The following is an 18,551-nucleotide window of genomic DNA, read 5'->3' as shown; positions in this document are numbered from 1 at the left end:
TACTGTGGAAAAGGAAACGTTCTAAATTTGATTGTGGTGCTAAGTGCATAATTCTGTGAATACACTAAAACCCATTGAACTGTACGCTCTAAATGGGTGAATTTTCTGATGTGCAAGCTATAGCTGAATAAAACTGATATGTATATATTTTTTCAATTGATTAAAAAAAAAGTGCCCTTAACACAACTGTGCTTTGGGGACTATATTTACAATTAAAGGACATGCTAGCTTTCATTTAGCAAAAAGGATGGCGCACATCTATTTTTTCCCATCAGATTCACTGAATTCAGTTCAAGATTCACTGCTTCAGAGCAACTGTTCTCAAACTCTAGCGTACACCAAGGGCTTCTTATTTTCTTTTTTAATTTAAATGTTATTTTTGTACTTTGCAATACTGTATTGGTTTTGTCATACATTGACATGAATCCACCACAGGTGTACATGAGTTCCCAACCCTGAACCCCCCTCTCACCACCCTCCCCATATCATCTCTCTGGGTCATCCGCATGCACCAGCCCCAAGCATCCTGTATCCTGTATCGAACCTAGACTAGCGATTCGTTTCTTACGTGATAGCATACATGTTTCAATGCCATTCTCCCAAATCATCCCACCCCCTCCCTCTCCCACAGAGTCCAAAAGTCTGCTCTACACATCTGTGTCTCTTTTGCTGTCTCACCTACAGGGTTATCGTTACCATCTTTCTAAATTCCATATATACGTGTTAGTATACTGTATTGGTGTTTTTCTTTCTGGCTTACTTCACTCTGTGTATTATAGTTTCATCAACCTCATTAGAGCTGACTCAAATGTATTCTTTTTAATGGCTGAGTAATACTCCATTGTGTATATGTACCACAGCTTTCTTATCCATTCATCTGCTGATGGACATCTCGGTTGCTTCCACGTCCTGGCTATTATAAACAGTGCTGCGATGAACATTGGGGTACACGTGTCTCTTTCAATTCTGGTTTCCTCAGTGTGTATGCCCAGCAGTGGGATTGCTGGATCATAAGACAGTTCTATTTGCAATTTTTTAAGGAATCTCCACACTGTTCTCCATAGTGGCTGTACTAGTTTGCATTCCCACCAGCAGTGTAAGAGGGTTTCAAGGGCTTCTTATAATGCAGATGTCTGGGCCCCATACCGAGAATTTCTAATTCAGTATGCCTGGGATGGAACACAGTGATCTGTATTTCCAACAAGTTCTAGGTGATCCTGGTGCTGCTGGTTAACGATCCACACTTCAAAAACCAACCCTCTAAAGGAAAGGTGAGGGGGAAACATATTTAACCTTCATTTGCTATGGAAAGCTTTTCAAAGGAGACCATCCCATTTTGAAATACTGGCTTTGCCTGGCTTTCATCTCTCAAAAACCACCCCCCTACCACTTTTTTTTCTTTTTCTGTTAGTCTATTTTATTTAAAGGATCATGAACACAGACTGCCAGAATGGATGAAATTAGCCCATCAGCCTTTCTGTGAAGTCAGTGAAAATTAACAAGCTCCCTTAAACATTGAGAAGTATACCGGTGCTATGGAATTTCCATAGTTTAGTTCACACAGTTAGACATGAACTTTCATATTCAGCCAAGATTTAAAGGATTCTAAGGCTTCATTTATCCTGCTTTGATCAAGGAAAACACACAAACACACACACACACACACACATGCACAAACACACAACTTATCATTCCGAATGACTTCTGCCAAAGAGCTTCTCATCAGTTACCAGGTGCAGCCTGCTGTCTGGATCTCCCTAGCCTCTGCACAATTCCCCACCCCAATCCACACACACCGAAGCAGGAGCGATACGATGAAGGAGCTGGCAGAGAGGGTCTGCATCGTCCACCCCAGCAAGATAAGCAAAGCAAGCACAAGCGGGCGCTTCTCTTGGCCCTTTTTTGGGTCTGTTCTCGTCTCCAGTGCCCTTAACCATCTCCCCCAGGGGAGGCGATCTTTCTGTTTTTCTCTTGCTCCTTCATCTTCCCTTCTGGTTTTGTCTCTGTAGGAACATCAGATTCCTCTCTCTCTCGTTTATTAAGCAGAGTTTTGTGTTTTTTTTTCCTTCCTTATGGAAACTAGGCACCAGCCCAAGACCTGGGTCCTAGAAACTTGGTTTTATCCCCTCAATAGGCTTATAAAACAAATTTCCCAAAAAGGCCAAGCCCCTACTGAGTAACGAATTCTTGTAATATGCCCTGAGAAGAGAAAACATTTCTTCACTTTATGACATGTGAGTCTCAGAAGAGACATTTGTTTTCAAGTTCCAGTTTTCCTGTCGTCCTCAGTGTTCTATCAGAAGTGAAAGCCCAGTGCAGCAAATTCCACAGGAGTGTGGAGTGTGTTGAAGCGCTGTTTCCTCTAAAGGGCGTGTGGCGTTCCCTGTGGTCTGTCCTCCTTCTACTCACTGGGAAGAGCACATTGCCCTCTGCGGACTATGCAGAGTCCCAGGCCAGCCTCTCCTTTCCCAGCTTCTCCAGTGAAACATCCATGGGAGCAGTCAGCCCTTTAACTGAGATGGACAAATTGCAGGCTTGCACAGCTTCAGCCAACTTCCATCCTCAACAGTTCGAAAGGTTCCACCCTAAGGTTACTCACTGCCAGTAGGCTGAGGGCACAAAGCACCTGTATCTCAAGGGAGCTCAGCAAGTAGCCGCAGGAAAACCACGGCGGGCCTGGGGAGAGCTGTGGCGATGGGCACACCCTGTGCCTCACTGCCCATCTCGCAAGCCTCGTCCCTGCAGAGCTCTGTCCTGCTCAGCTGGCTTCCCTGCGGCCTTCTCCGGTGTGACTCTGACCTCCCGCCCCCACCCCGACTCCCTGTGGCTTCAGCTCAGGAAACGGGGCGTGTGTCCTCGGTCTTTTCTGATTTCTCCCACTAACTCCCTGGCTCTTCACCCCATGTGAGGACTAGCGTCCTGCTCCACTCTTACTGGGCAAATGGCTGGGATGAGGCATTGACTGGGAGGTTTTTCTATCCCCGGGTGTTAACAAATGGTGTAAGCTGTACAGGAACAAGGGTGCTCAAGCCCATGTTCACGGCAGTCCTGGTCCTTGATTCGAGACCACCACTGTCATTCACTGCCACCTATTTGTATGCTACAATTGCCAAATAATTATTACTGTTATCACCTTACACAGTTGTATTCTATATAAATTGAAAATAAGGAAGATTGGAGACTCCATCCCACCTCTGCTTACTCCCTCCGCAACACTCTTCTTCACGTAGGCCACTTTCCTCCCTGTATCATATTTCCTTTTATCTGCAGCATGAACGTTACTCATAGGACAGATCTGCCGGTGATGAGTTTCTCAGATTTTTGTTTTTCTGAGAAAGTTTTTATTTCTCCTTCTCTTTTGGAGCATGATTTTTCAAGATATGGATGGTAAGAGACAGCTTTTTCACTAGTGGAGTGTCAGTTAACAGACTGTCTGGGGAAAGAGATCACAATGTTCCATGCTGTAATGGATTAGAGTTGGGGAAATAGTAGAAATTCATGTTTAGATTAATATAAATATAGATCATTATACATAAGCATGCGTGGAACATATATATATATATATACACACATATGTACAGGCATACATAGGTATGGGTCAGTATATACACAGATATTTCCTTCCTGTATTCCCTCAGAGGACCTGGAAACAAGGGCATTTGAAATATGTCAATGAGGTCGTCCCATGGAGTGTAAACAAATATATTTTATTATTTCTGATAACTATATAAGTATATAACACAAACTTGCCTAAATGTACCTTGTTTCTGCTATTTTCAATTAAATATTATTTGAAACACTGTTTGTTATTCAACATAGTTTTATAATTTTGGAGGTTAGACAAAACTTCATTGCACTGAAGTACCATAATTTATTAACCTCTAATGTTGGGCATTTAGGTTATTTCCAATTTCCCTTGGATTTAAGTGCAAATTTGTGAAGCACTGGGTGTGTAGCATTGTGCACCATCTAAAACTGGCAACAAAATGAAGTCCAAACTTTCACGTTGAGAATGAAAGGACGTACTAACATCTCTCAGTGGTGAAGTTTCCGTATATGGCTCTTTGTTAGACCCAGAAGCTCAAGTCACAGCAAAGAGCTAGTGTGTGACGCTTTCTCCATCTGCCTCTTTATCACCTCTATATTCAATTTATCTAAACTTTTATTCCACGCATACTGTGTTCTATGCACTCTTCTGGGTTCCAATGATATGGGTAGAATGCCACCTCCGACCTCGGGGGACATAATATAGTAAGCACAGCAGTAAACGAGAGAACATGAGGCAGCGTGCGTGCGGAAGGAGGCTTCAGCTGTATTTAAGCTGCTTACTACGTCTCTACTCTGAGAAAGTTACTTAGCCTCTCGGTAATTTGGTAGATAGGGAACAGTTAACGTGTAAAATACTTTAAAAAGCCCTTGGTGGATGTTAAGGACTCAACACATTTTAGCCATTATTGCTGTCTGTGTTAATTGCTCATTGCTACGTAACAAATTAGCCCAAAGTTTAGCAGATACAATCCACAAGCATTTACCGTCTCACAGAGATTCTGATCAGGGATCTGGAAGCAGTTTAGCTGGGTGGCTCTGACTGAGGGTCGCGCATGAGGCTGCAGTTATTTGACAGCTTGCCTGGAGCTGGAGGGTTCTTGCCAGGAGGCCTCAGTTCCTCATCGTGTGGATTTCTCTGCAGGGCTGCTGGACAGTCCTAACACGATGACTGTCAGCTTTCCCTGGAGCAAGTGATCCCAGAGAGAGGAAAAGGACGCTATGCCTTTCGTGACCCAGTCTTAGAAGTCCTACACACCACCAGCTCTACCCAAACCTGTTTCTCAAAGGTGAGTCATCAAGCCTGCTTTCAATGAAGGAGACTAGAAATAGAGTCCACTTTGAAGAGCGTCAAAGTGTTTGTGGAAACACCACTCAGATGCAGAAGGACCAGTTGGTGCCGGACAGGCAGAAAGGGTCCTCTCTCTCACCTCTCTCACCTCAGTACGATGGTGTAGTCGGCTCAGCCGCTCCATAATGTTCACTTACTGAGATGGGTTTTGTAAACCTTTTACTATTGTACAAATCCAGGTCATCTTCATCACCATTTACACATAGTAACTCTTTTGGTCTGATTTTATGTTACATCAAAACAATGGCTCTTTCAAATCTAAGCAAGCTTCAATGTCTTTCAATACATATCTCTTAAATTTCTTTATTTTAGTCAAGAAGCGTCTGTAACGTCCTGAGAGATGTAGAGCCAGGAAAAATCCACAGCAGCGGACAAAAGGCAGCTTCCAAATACACCGGGACAGGTCAGGCTACACCCAGAAAACGCCTAGTTCTCTCCACAGCTGCCCGCAGGTTCCCCCCAGCCTTTGGTTTGTTAAGAGACTTATTCTCTTCAATGTTATTAATCTTCTCTTGAGAAGATTTTGACCAGTATTACTGGATTACTCCTTATTGCCAAATTCAGACTTAAGTTGAAGAAAACAGGGAAAACCGCTAGACCACTCAGGATGATCTACATCAAATCCCTTGCGATTATACAGTGGAAGTGACAAATAGATTCAAGGGATTAGATCTGATAGACAGAGCGCCTGAAGAACTATGGACAGAGGTTCGTGACATTATACAGGAGGCAGGGATCAAGACCATCCCCAAGGGAAAGAAAAGTAAAAAGGCAAAATGGCTGTCTGAGGAGGCCTTACAAATAGCTGTGAAAAGAAGAGAAGTGAAAGGCAAAGGAGAAAAGGAAAGATATAAGCATCTGAATGCAGAGTTCCAAAGAATAGCAAGGAGAGATAAGAAAGCTTTCCTCAGCGATCTATGCAAAGAAATAGAGGAAAACAATAGAATGGGAAAGACTAGAGATCTCATCAAGAAAATTAGAGATACCAAGGGAACATTTCATGCAAAGATGGGCTTGATAAAGGACAGGAATGGTATGGACCTAACAGAAGCAGAAGATATTAAGAAGAGGTGGCAAGAATACACAGAAGAACTGTACAAAAAAGATTTTCACAACCAAGATAATCACGATGGTGTGATCACTCACGTAGAGCCAGACATCCTGGAATGCGAAGCCAAGTGGGCCTTAGGAAGTATCGCTACGAAAAAAGCTAGTGGAGGCGATGGAATTCCAGTTGAGCTATTTCAAATCTTAAAAGATGATGCTATGAAAGTGCTGCACTCAATATGCCAGCAAACTTGGAAAACTCAGCAGTGGCCACAGGACTGTAAAAGATGAGTTTTCATTCCAATCCCAAAGAAAGTCAATGCCAAAGAATGCTCAAACTACTGCACAATTGCACTCATCTCACACTCTAGCAAAGTAACGCTCAAAATTGTCCAAGACAGGCTTCAACAGTATGTGAACCATGAACTTCCAGATGTTCAAGCTGGTTTTAGAAAAGGCAGAGGAATCATAGATCAAATTGCCAACATCCATTGGATTATCAAGAAAGCAAGAGAGTTCCCGAAAAATATCTACTTCTGCTTCACTTACTATGACAAAGCTTTTGACTGTGTGGATCACAGCATACTGTGGAAAAAGAGATGGGAATACCAGAGTACCTGACCTGCCTCTTGAGAAATCTGTATGGAGATAAGGAGACAACAGTTAGAACTGGACATGGAACAACTGACTGGTTCCAAATAGGAAAAGGAGTACGTCAAGGCTGTATATTGTCACCCTGATAATTTAACTTCTATGCAGAGTACATCATGAGAAACGCTGCGCTGGAAGAAGCACAAGCTGAAATCAAGATTGCTGGGAGAAATATCAATAACCTCAGATATGCAGATGACACCACCCTTATCGCAGAAAGCGAAGAACTAAAGAGCTTCTTGATGAAAGTGAAAGAGGAGAGTGAAAAAGTTGGCTTAAAACTCAACATTCAAAAAAGAAAGATCATGGCATCTGGTCCTATCACTTCATGGGAAATAGATGGGGAAACAGTGGAAACAGTGGCAGACTTGATTTTTTTTGGCTCCAAAATCACTGCACATGGTGACTGCAGCCATGAAATTAAAAGACGCTCACTCCTTGGAAGAAAAGTTATGAGCAATCTAGATGGCATATTAAAAAGCAGAGACATTCCTTGCCAACAAAGGTCCGTCTAGTCGAAGCTATGGTTTTTCCAGTGGTCATGTATGGATGAGAGAGTTGGACTATAAAGAAAGCTGAGCACTGAAGAATTGATGCTTTTGAACTGTGATACTGGAGAAGACTCTTGAGAGTCCCTTGGATGGCAAGGAGATCCAACCAGTCCATTCTGAAGGAGATCAGCCCTGAATAATCATTGGAAGGACTTATGCTGAAGCTGAAGCTCCAATACTTTGGCCACCTGATGTGAAGAACTGACTCATTTGAAAAGACCCTGAGGCTGGGAAAGATTGAAGGTGGGAGGAGAAGGGGACGACAGAGGATGAGATGGTTGGATGGCATCACCGACTCAATGGGCATGAGTTTGTGTAAACTCTGGGAGTTTGCAATGGACAGGGAGGCCTGGAATGTTGCAGTCCATGGGGTCACAGAGACAGACATGACTGAGCGACTGAACTGAACTGGATTTTTAAAAATTCATGTATTTACAAGGTGCCACATCCTTAGTATAAATTATCTTCAATTTTTACTTCAATTTTGACAAACAAATATTATCAGTCCTAATTGTAGACGAGAAGCCCGAGTCTCAGAAAGTCAAAGCACTTGCAGAAGGTCACACAATGAAGTGCTGAAGTTCAAAGCCAAGCTGGCTGGACCTCGCATCCAGCTCTTTCTATGGATGCTGCCATTCCTTGGCGTTTTACTTCAGAACCACATGACTGCAAACCCTGCCATCAATCACATCATCCCCAGATATGCCAGTTCATTGGTCAAACATTTTCCAGAAGCTTCTTCCACTTCCAGGTATGATAATGAGATGTCACCCACACGTGCGGTTGCCAGGTAAAACACAGCATGTCTAGTTAAATGGTAATTTAGAGAAACAGCAAATAACCTTTCAGTGTGAATCTGTCTCATGCCATATTTCTAGATCCTGAAACATACTTAAGCTAAAAAGAAACTTGTTGTTTCTCTGAAATGCAAATTTAACTGGGCATGAAGTGATAAGGGACAGAAACGCTTACCATTCTCTCTTTCACCATGTCAGATGTGGAAGTCCAAATAGATTCTCAGGTTTCTGATTTCTCCACAAAGTCAGAATTGGATTTTCACCTGGGTTACAGACGCTTTCATTTCTTTCACAGGGAAAAACAGAGCAGAATCTCGGAGAAGCTGGAGTGTCTGATAACACCGAGATAAAATGCCCTTGAATGCTCCACCTCAGGTAAATGCAAGACAGGTGTTTCCCCTTTGGTCAGTCAGAGGTTTGCATGTGCAGATCAGATTCTGTGAGGGTTGCTTGTAGCAAAGTTGTCACCATGAATTCATTCATGTTCTTTCATCACCCATGTGCCCTTAAAAGGTCCCACAGCCATTTGGTTAAGTAATGATCTTGGGTGTGAGCCACAGCTGGGAAAACTCTCCCACAACCCCCAATAAGGCAGGAATTAAAATTCATTCTCAGTGTCAAAGAAAGCTGGCCAGAACAGTTGGACTCTAGTGTTGTCCTGCCCTGTGCTTGCCCAAAGCCTGGCTGACCTGTGCGTCGTCCCAGCATGCAGCTAAGGCTGGAGCAGAGGATGTCCTCCCAGGTGGGTCTACACTGTCAGCGCATATGCATGTCCTCAGGAGCCAAGCCCACCAAAAACCCCTTGGGATAAAGTGCCAGAATCTTGGAGTGTGCCCCGCCCCTGTGTGACTCTCCTTGCAGACAGCGTCCCCATTGTCTCCTACTTGGAGTCACATTGGTCAGTGAGACCCCCAGATGAAGACACTGCAGGATGAGGGGTGTTAGCATAGGATGGGAAGGGTGGTGGCCATCTGTTCCAGGGCAGAAAATATGGGTCCACTGAAAGAAGGGGGACTCATTCCAATACAGCTGAAAGGTTTTAGAATGTTTGGTGGAGATTGGGAGCCATAAATAAATGAGCAAGGGGCACCAGTTTCTGTAGATGGGTGCTCAGAAGCCTGTGTGCAGATGCCGGGAAGAAAATATTTAGATGGGTTGAGCTGCAGCACGCTCACACGTTTTGACTCACACGGCCACTCCTAGTTTTTATTAATATAGTTACATTGGCTCTTCTTGAGCCTCAATTGCTGGTGAGTGAGGAAAGCAATTATCTATGTGTTCAAACTAATTTAGTCTGATCTTTTACTCAAAACGGTCTCTATAGGGTGGAGGGAAAGGCTGAGTCTCTTGGATACCCTCACACCTCTTCATTCCCTGAAACGACATTTGGGGTACGAGGTGAAGCGTATGTGCAGGAGAGGAACCTTAATGAAAACGGCTTTGATCCATGTTGCCAACACCCATATTCTCATATGTCAGGCTTCTTTGCATTTTGTTCAAAAGAACTCTCATGATTTGGTTTTTGGTTTGTTGGCTAGTGGAGGAATGCTAGACGGCTTTCCATTCTGTGATGGAAGGCAGAGGAGGAATTTAAGCTGAGTGTGCTGGAGAAAGCGGTCGCAAAGGCAGTCAGGGTGCTGAGAGCTCAGGGCTCTCCTGTGGGGATGAGGGGTTTCACCCCACCCTGGCTGCAGCCTCTTCTGTGACCACATTCTGGCTTTTGGCCCCCCTTTTTCTTTCACAGGCTTAGATGCTGCCATTGCCTTCCCGTTGCCTCAAATTTTTCTGCAATCCCACATTAGATGATGACCCACCCTAACCAAACCCATCCATCCCCTTCATTTTAAAGAATTTGTTCTCTTTGGGTTTCATTGGTTATGTGGAGAAGAAAAGGCAAAAAAATATTCCTGCCTTCGATTTTTCACTATGATTTATTAAAAGCTTTGAACGTCATAAAATATCCCTGGCAGTGATATGCAGGCTCCAGCCCCACAGACGCAGCTGTGTAATGCTCTAATTCTTAATCCTGCTTCAGTTTTGATTTCTGCTTTAAGCCAAGAATTTGATATAAACTTGTTTCAGTTTTAAGTTGCTGAATTGCTTTGTTTTTTATTTGGTTTGTTTTCTGGGGTTTTGTTTTCGGAGGTGAATGAGGGTAATGGGAGTGGTTATTTAATTTTTTTCTGAAGATGCATAATTGTACAGAATCGGTGGGTGTGGGCTGTGCTCTGCTTTGAGAATTTGCCGCCCGACCTGCCAACCGACGGAGGCATCCTCAGTGTCCTAATCACAGTCTGTGTGTGAGCGTTCCCGGGGAATCTGGGAAAACGATGTGTGCTGAGCTGCATATTTCATGTGTATAATCTTTCGAGGGTCTCACTCTGAGGATTCTGCTTTGGCGGTCATATTTAGAAATTCTATCTCCTCGTCAGGATTATATAAAGACTCATCTATATTGTTTGGGGGCGTCATGTTTTCAGGTTTTATATTTAAAGTTATAGCCAACCTGAATCACATCTGGCAGGACATAGAGGTCTACACCAGTTTCTATTCCTTCCGAGATTATCCAATCATTCTTGATTTCTAAATAACCAAGCCATCTTTCACCTCTCTCTCAACATCATGCTAAAAACCCCATCGCTATGCTTGTGTTTATCTCTGAACAATGCTTTTACATCTGTTAGTAAAGTTCTTCCCCTTGAATCGTCTTCTATAACAATTTATCTGGTTAAATTCATGTTTTTCTTTTTTTGCTAGGTTTTTAAAAAGTGGGGTCATGTGGTGTATTTAATTGCAATTGTTCTAAATATGGAAAAGTTAGGGGGAGTCAACATCTTTCCACAACATCTTCCCATTGAGGCATTTAATATCAAACCCATAGTCACTAATGCATGTACATAAAACTGCCCTTGAATATCTCTGAAACAAACATGTTCCATAAGAACATTATTAATGAGGTAATATTGTATGATGTGGTAAAAGAGGAATGTGCCTCCTACTGACTTCGCTTTAAATTCTACCTAAGCCGTTTTTAGATAAACTGTAACTATGCTTTCAAAAACGATCATAAATGTAGCGACCCCCAACAGTTCACTAAAACCTGTATCTAATTTCAGTCTGAAAGAATGAACTAAGATCTGGTTTCTAACCTCCACATCCGCCACCTGCTGACATTTGATTGGATCCTATTTGACACTTGTGCTCCGTGGGTCAGCTCTGTAGTTACCTGACTGTATACTTTTGCAACTGATTTATCTTGGAAGTTTCATTAGAAATGGCACTGCTTAAAATTAATCATTTTCTGGGTAAATGATTGGAAAGTTTTATGGTCACGGTGGGTGACTGTAAATACTTGGGCCATTTTCAGAATCACCGAGGCTGCATTTTATGGCTCAGAACTGGAGGCACTGCTCCTGAGTGTCCTGCGTTTCGAGCATGTCAGGGCTGTTTTCTCAGCCTTGTGCAAATGTGTTTCTTTTCTACCTGTGTGTGAAGACTGAAAGGCCTTCTTTTCAGAAACAAGTCTTTCAGACATTACAGTTTTTCTCGAGATAACTCAGCCTACCATTTGTGTTTTTGAACATTTGGATCTGACCATCTTTGGGACACATCAGTTTCTCTCTGCATCTTTTTTTTACAATAACCCCCACTTGTTCCTCAACATTTATCCAGAACACTGTTGTGAAACATGTTTCCTGAGCTACAGCCACCTCCTATGACATCTTTGTGCAAATTAGACAAAGAAGACGCTCTGGATGGACATGGCTCTATAAAAGTGTGGCTGGAGAGAAAACTACCTTTATCGTAGTAAAATGCACAGTGTAACATTTGTCATCGGAAACTATTCTAAGAGTACAGTTGGTCTTTCTGGTGGTCCAGTGATTAAGAATCCTTGTGCCAGAACACTCTTTGACATGAATCACAGCAAGATCCTCTATGACCCGCCTCCTAGAGTAGTGGAAATAAAAACGAAGTAAGCAAATGGGACCTAATAAAATAAAAGCTTTTGCACAATGATGGGAACCATAAGCAAGGTGAAATAACAACCCTTAGAATGGGAGAAAATAATAGCAAATGAAACAACTGACAAAGGGTTAATCCTCAAAATATGCAAGCAGCTCATTCAGCTCAGAACTGGAAAAACAAACAACGCAATCAAAAAGTGGGAAGAAGACATAGACAGATATTTCTCCAAAGAAGACATACTGTTGGCTACTAAACACAGGAAAAGATGCTCAGCGTCACTCATTATTAGAGAAATGCAAATCGAAACCACAGTGAGGTAGCATCTCACACTGGTCAGAAAGGCCCTCATTAAAAGTCTGCAGATAATAAATGCTGGAGAGGGTGTGGAGAAAACAGAACCCTCTTGCACTGTTGGTGGGAATGCAAATTGATATCATCACTATGGATAACAGTATGGAGACTCCTTTAAAAACTAGGAATAAAACTGTCATATGACCCAGGAATCCCACTACTGGGCAGACACCTTGAAAATCCATAATTGAAAAAGACTCGTGTACCTCAATGCCCACTGAAGTACTGTTTACAATAGCCAGGACATGGAGGCAACCTACGTGCCCATCGACAGACAAATGGGTAAAGAAATTGTGGTACATGTGTGCTGTGGAATATTACTCAGCTATAAAAAGGGACACATTTAACACAGTTCTAGTGAGGTGGATGAACCTAGCAACTATTATTCAGAGTGAAGTAAGTCAGAGAGAGACTTACTTAAGTCTATGCCCCGACCAGTAATGCCGAAGAAGCTGAAGTTGAACAGTTCTATGAAGACCTTCAAGACCTTCTAGAGCTAACATCCAAAAAAGATGTCCTTTTCATCATAGGGGACTGGAATGCAAAAGTAGGAAGTCAAGAAACACCTGGAGTAACAGGCAAACTTGGCCTTGGAGTACAGAATGAAGTAGGGCAAAGGCTAATAGAGTTGTGCCAAGAGAACGCACTGGTCATAGCAAACAGCCCCTTCCAACACCACAAGAGAAGACTCTACACATGGACATCACCAGATGGTTGACAACAAAATCAGACTGATTATATTCTTTGCAGCCAAAAATGGAAAAGCTCTATACAGTCAGCAAAAACAAGACCGGGAGCTGACTGTGGCTCAGAGCATGAACTCCTTATTGCCAAATTCAGACTGAAATTGGAGAAAGTGGAGACAACCACTAGACCATTCAGGTATGACCTAAATCAAATCCCTTATGACTATACAGTGGAAGTGAGAAATAGATTTAAGGGACTAGATTTGATACACAGAGTGCCTGATGAACTATGGAAGGAGGTTCATGACATTGTACAGGAGACAGGGATCAAGACCATCCCCAGGAAAAGAAAAGCAAAAGAACAAAACGGCTGTCTGGGGAGGCCTTACAAATAGCTGTGAAGAGAAGAGAAGTGAAAGTGAAGGAGAAAAGGAAAGATATAAGCATCTGAATGCAGAGTTCCAAAGAATAGCAAGAAGAGATAAGGAAGCCTTCCACAGTGATCAATGCAAAGAAATAGGGGAAAACAATAGAATGGGAAAGGCTAGAGATCTCTTCAAGAAAATTAGAGATACCAAGGGAACATTTCATGCAAAGATGGGCTTGATAAAAGACAGGAATGGTATGGAACTAACAGAAGCAGAAGATATTAAGAAGAGGTGGCAAGAATGCACAGAAGAACTGTACAAAAAAGATCTTCAAGACCAAGATAATCACGATGGTGTGATCACTCACCTGGAGCCAGACATCTTGGAAAGTGAAGTCAAGTGGGCCTTAGAAAGCATCACTACAAATAAAGCTAGTGGAGATGATGGAATTCCAGTTGAGCTATTTCAAATCCTGAAAGATGACACTGTGAAAGTGCTGCACTCCGTATGCCAGCAAATTTGGAAAACTCAGCAGTGGCCACAGGACTGGAAAAGGTCAGTTTTCATTTCAATCCCAAAGAAAGGCAATGCCAAAGAATGCTCAAACTACAGCACAATTGCACTCATCTCACACACTAGCAAAGTAACGCTCAAAATTGTCCAAGCCAGGCTTCGACGTGAACCATGAACTTCCAGATGTTCAAGCTGGTTTTAGAAAAGGCAGAGGAACCAGAGATCAAATTGCCAACAACCTCTGGATCATCGAAAAAGCAAGAGCATTCCAGAAAGACATCTATTTCTGCTCTATTGACTATGCCAAAGCCTTTGACTATGTGATTTACAATAAACTGTGTGAAATTATGAAAGAGATGGGAATACCAGACCACCTGACCTGCCTCTTGAGAAACCTGTATGCAGGTCAAGAAGCAACAGTTAGAACTGAACATGGAACAACAGACTGGTTCCAAATAGGGAAAGGAGTACATCAAGGCTGTATATTGTCACCCTGCCTATTTAACTTATATGCAGAATACATCATGAGAAACGCTAGGCTAGCTGAAGCACAAGATGGAATCAAGATTGCCGGGAGAAATATCAATAACCTCAGATATGCAGATGACACTACCCTTACGGCAGAAAGGGAAGAGGAACTAAAAAGCCTCTTGATGAAAGTGAAAAAGGAGAGTGAAAAAGTTGGCTTAAAGCTCAACATTGAGAAAACTAAGATCATGGCATCCGGTCCCTTCACTTCATAGCAGATAGATGGGGAAACAATGGAAACAGTGTCAGACTTTATTTTTTGGGCTCCAAGATCACTGCAGATGGTGACTGCAGGCATGAAATTAAAAGATGCTTACTCCTTGGAAGGAAAGTTATGACCAACATAGATAGCATATTAAAAAGCAGAGACATGACTTTGCCAACAAAGGTCTGTCTAGTCAATGCTATGGTTTTTCCAGTGGTCATGTATGGATGTGAGAGTTGGACTGTGAAGAAAGCTGAGTGCCAAAGAATTGATGCTTTTGAGCTGTGGTGTTGGAGAAGACTCTTGAGAGTCCCTTGGACTGCAAGGAGATCCAACCAGTCCATTCTTAAGGCGATCAGTCCTGGGTGTTCATTGGAAGGACTGATGTTGAAGCTGAAACTGCAGTATTTTGGCCACCTGATTCAAAGAGCTGACTCATTTGAAAAGACTCTGATGCTGGGAAAGATTGAGGGCAGGAGGAGAAGGGGGCGACAGAGGATGAGATGGTTGGATGCATGATTGACTCGCTGGACATGGGTTTGGGTGGACTCTGGGAGTTGGTGATGGACAGGGAGGCCTGGTGTGCTGCAGTTCATGGGGTCACAAAGAGTCAGACACGGCTGAGCAGCTGAACTGAACTGAACTGAGTGAGTTGGATGAACCTAGAGCCTATTATTCGGAGTGAAGTAAGTCAGAAAGAGAAAGACGTATATCATATACTAATGCAAGTTGGTGATGGACAGGGAGGCCTGGCATGCTGCAGTTCATAGGGTCACAGAGTTGGACAGGACTGAGCGACTGAACTAAACTGAACTGACGGAATCTAGAAAGATGGTATAATCAACCTATTTGCAGGTCAGCAAAGGAGATGCATGAAAAGAACAGACTTTTGGAGACAGTAAGAGAAGGAGAGGGTGGAATGACTGGAGTGAGTAGCACTGAAACATACACAGTGCCGTATGTAAAGTCGCCAGTGGGATTTGCTATGTGATGCAGGGTGTCCAAAGCCAATGCTCTGTGCCAGCCTAGAGGGGTAGGATGGGGGGGAAGGGTGGGAGAGAGAGTCAAGAGGGAGGGAACACGTCCATAGCTATGGCTGACTCATGTTGATGTACGGCAGAAACAATCACAATATTATAAAGGAATTGTCCTCTAATTAAAATAAAATTAAAAAAGAGGGACGTCTGCCGATGCAGGGGCCACAGGTTAGATCCCTGGTCCTGGAAGGTTCCACGTGCCACAGAGGCGCGAAGTCCATGTGCCTCAGTCCCTGACGGGCATGCTCTCCAGGGCCCATGCTCTGCAGCGAGAGAAGCCAGTGCAGCTGGAAGCCTGCACACTGCAGCTAGCAGCAACCCCTGCTCACCGCTAGAGAAAACCCACGGAGAGGCGGAGACCAGGTAGCGGCAAACATATGTAAAAAGAAATGAAAAATTTAACAAGTGTACAGTTCACTGACGTTAAGTATGTTTACCCTGTTGTGTAACCGATTTCCAAATTTTTTTTCTTGCAAAACTGCTGTAAAATTCTGCAGTACTAAACAATTTCCCATTTTTCCTTTGCCAGCCCTTGGCAACCACCATTCCGCTTTCTGTTTCTATGAATTTAACTGCTCTGTTGTAATGTAATGAAATTATGTAAGTGAAATTATGTAATGTAAGTGAAATTATGCAGTGTTTATTTTTCTGTGACTGGCTCATTTCACTATGCATACTATTCTCAAGATTCAACCATGCTGTAATGTGTATCAGAATCTTCTCCCTTTTAGAACTAAATAGTATCCATGATATGCATATATCACATTATGCTTTCCCATTCAGTTGAAGTAAAATGCACAGCATAAAATTTGGTCGATTCTTCTCTTTAGAGAAGCCAGCTTGTCAGAACCGTTGACTGTTCCTTCAGTGATTCGATGCTGAATGTGCAGTGTTGCTCTGATGCACAGACAAGCTCACATCTCCCTTCGCTTTCTGCAGTCCCCAGTTTACGGCAAGGGATACTATGGCGAGCTACAGGCAGCCTTTATTAACTGCTTTTGTTCTGGGGGCTTGTTCCAGGGGCTTCACCAAGACCCACTGGAGAAACAAATATCATTCCCAAGCACAGTTTAGGTTACATGAACACTGCAACCAGTCTTCTTTGGCTGATGTTTTAAATAACACTCTTTGTCTGTTTCAATTGACTCCCAAGAAACTTCAAAGTATATGTACAACCTGGCTTTAACAGTTGTGCAAGACTTTCCAGCCTACGTTTTTGAATAACAACTTCAGCTCACCCTATTACATTTATAAATGGCATCTGTACACTTGGAATGAGAAGAGCTTTATACATATACTTCATTTCATGAGATATCTCTGTTTGACAACTGAGATAACATATATACTATTAAAGCTCATTTGGTTGCATTTAACAGAAAACTGACTCAAGCCACGCGAAGCAAAAAATGGAGTTTTATTGGCTCATAAACTGAGAGGAATGCTGAATCTAGGGCCTCGAAAGACGCTATCAGGACGGCCGCTCTCACTTCCTGTCTCCGATGCCAGCTTTTGACTCTCTGCCCTGGCTGCCTCTTAGCAGGCTCGTCTTTCAAGTGGAGACTGGCCCCAGGAAGTCTGCCTGTAGAACGTCTTCCTAGGAGCCCCACGGGGCCAAGAGCGTCTCTCCTCAGGGATTTCAGCCTAACCCTGGGAGGCTTCTCGTTGTCCCTTCTTGGCTCATGTGTCCACCCTGAGCCAATCCCTGCGGCAGGAGGAGGCAGTGCCCTGGGAGGCCGGGTGTGAGTCACATGGTCCCCCAGCAGCCAGGGATTGAGTCATGATGGTGACTTTCACGGACTTGAAATTGGGCTTGGAAAGTTGGGATGCTGTTTCCAAAAAGGGCAGAAAAGGGTCCCACACAGGCAAAAATGACTGATTTTTCTCTACAACATGCCTAAAAGGATTTCTCAAGAAGAGCATCCTCATTCCCCTTCATTCAGGAATCTCTTCTATAACATTCTTTCGGGATATTCCGTCTGGTTTCCCTATGAACACATCCTAGGATGGAGAACTCACCACTTCCCATTGTCTTCTATGTCAATTTCAGGCAAATCTTCAGAAGTAAGAAAAATATTCTTTAATTTAGTCACTCTGAGTTTCCCTGTAATTTCTAAAGAATTGTCTCAATGCCACCCATTAGAGCTCCATAGTTTAAAATTTGAATCTCATCTTTAAATGTTTCTAAACGTTCTCATCTTTCTCAAACTTTAAACATTTGAGTCAAATTTCAATACTTTAAAAATACTTTATATTCTATTTTCCCAGTGTCTTTGAACGATTCTTGATATAACCTCCTTTTCGAATCAAGAATATTGTTTACAGATCATAGCAGACTCCAATGATCTTTTCAACTTCATCGTTTACTAGAGGCTTCCCGCTAGTATACCTTATACATCAAATAACGTAACGGTTCAAACATTGAAAATAATTTCCAAATACTGATTAAAATTTTCTTCTGACTCTGAGAGGAAGCCTCAAAATGGTATATTTTTTACCAGTCACATCACAATTTTGGTTCATATTAAGCTTGATAACAGTAGCTACCGTTTATTGTCAGATTTCTTATATTATTTATAATCCTCATAATAATTCTAAAAATTAATTACTATTATGCTATCCCATCTTACAGATGAAAAGCTGAAACTCACTCTAAGTAACTTGAAAAAGGTCTCAAAGCTGGTTGGTGGTTGATTAGTGTTTGAGTTCAGATACCTGTGACTGCAAAGCCAAGTTGTTTCCATCACACTCATAGCTTCGCATGTGAGGCCGACTGAGACCATCAGATGCTTCATTAAGAGTCCTGTCCATCACTTGATCTCACTTCTACTTGTGGAAAATGGATTTGGTACTCATCTTAGTGCAGAGCTGGGCATGAAACAGTTAACACGCAGGCCTAAGACTGCTGTTTTTACACGGTCTGTTTGTAGGCACCTGGGAACGAGGACTTTGGGAGA

The sequence above is a fragment of the Capricornis sumatraensis genome, chromosome 10 (assembly GCF_032405125.1).
Source record: "Capricornis sumatraensis isolate serow.1 chromosome 10, serow.2, whole genome shotgun sequence".
In the NCBI taxonomy this organism is placed as follows: Eukaryota; Metazoa; Chordata; class Mammalia; order Artiodactyla; family Bovidae; genus Capricornis; species Capricornis sumatraensis.
The sequence above is the reverse complement of the archived record's forward strand: the minus strand, read 5'-3'. Positions refer to the sequence as shown.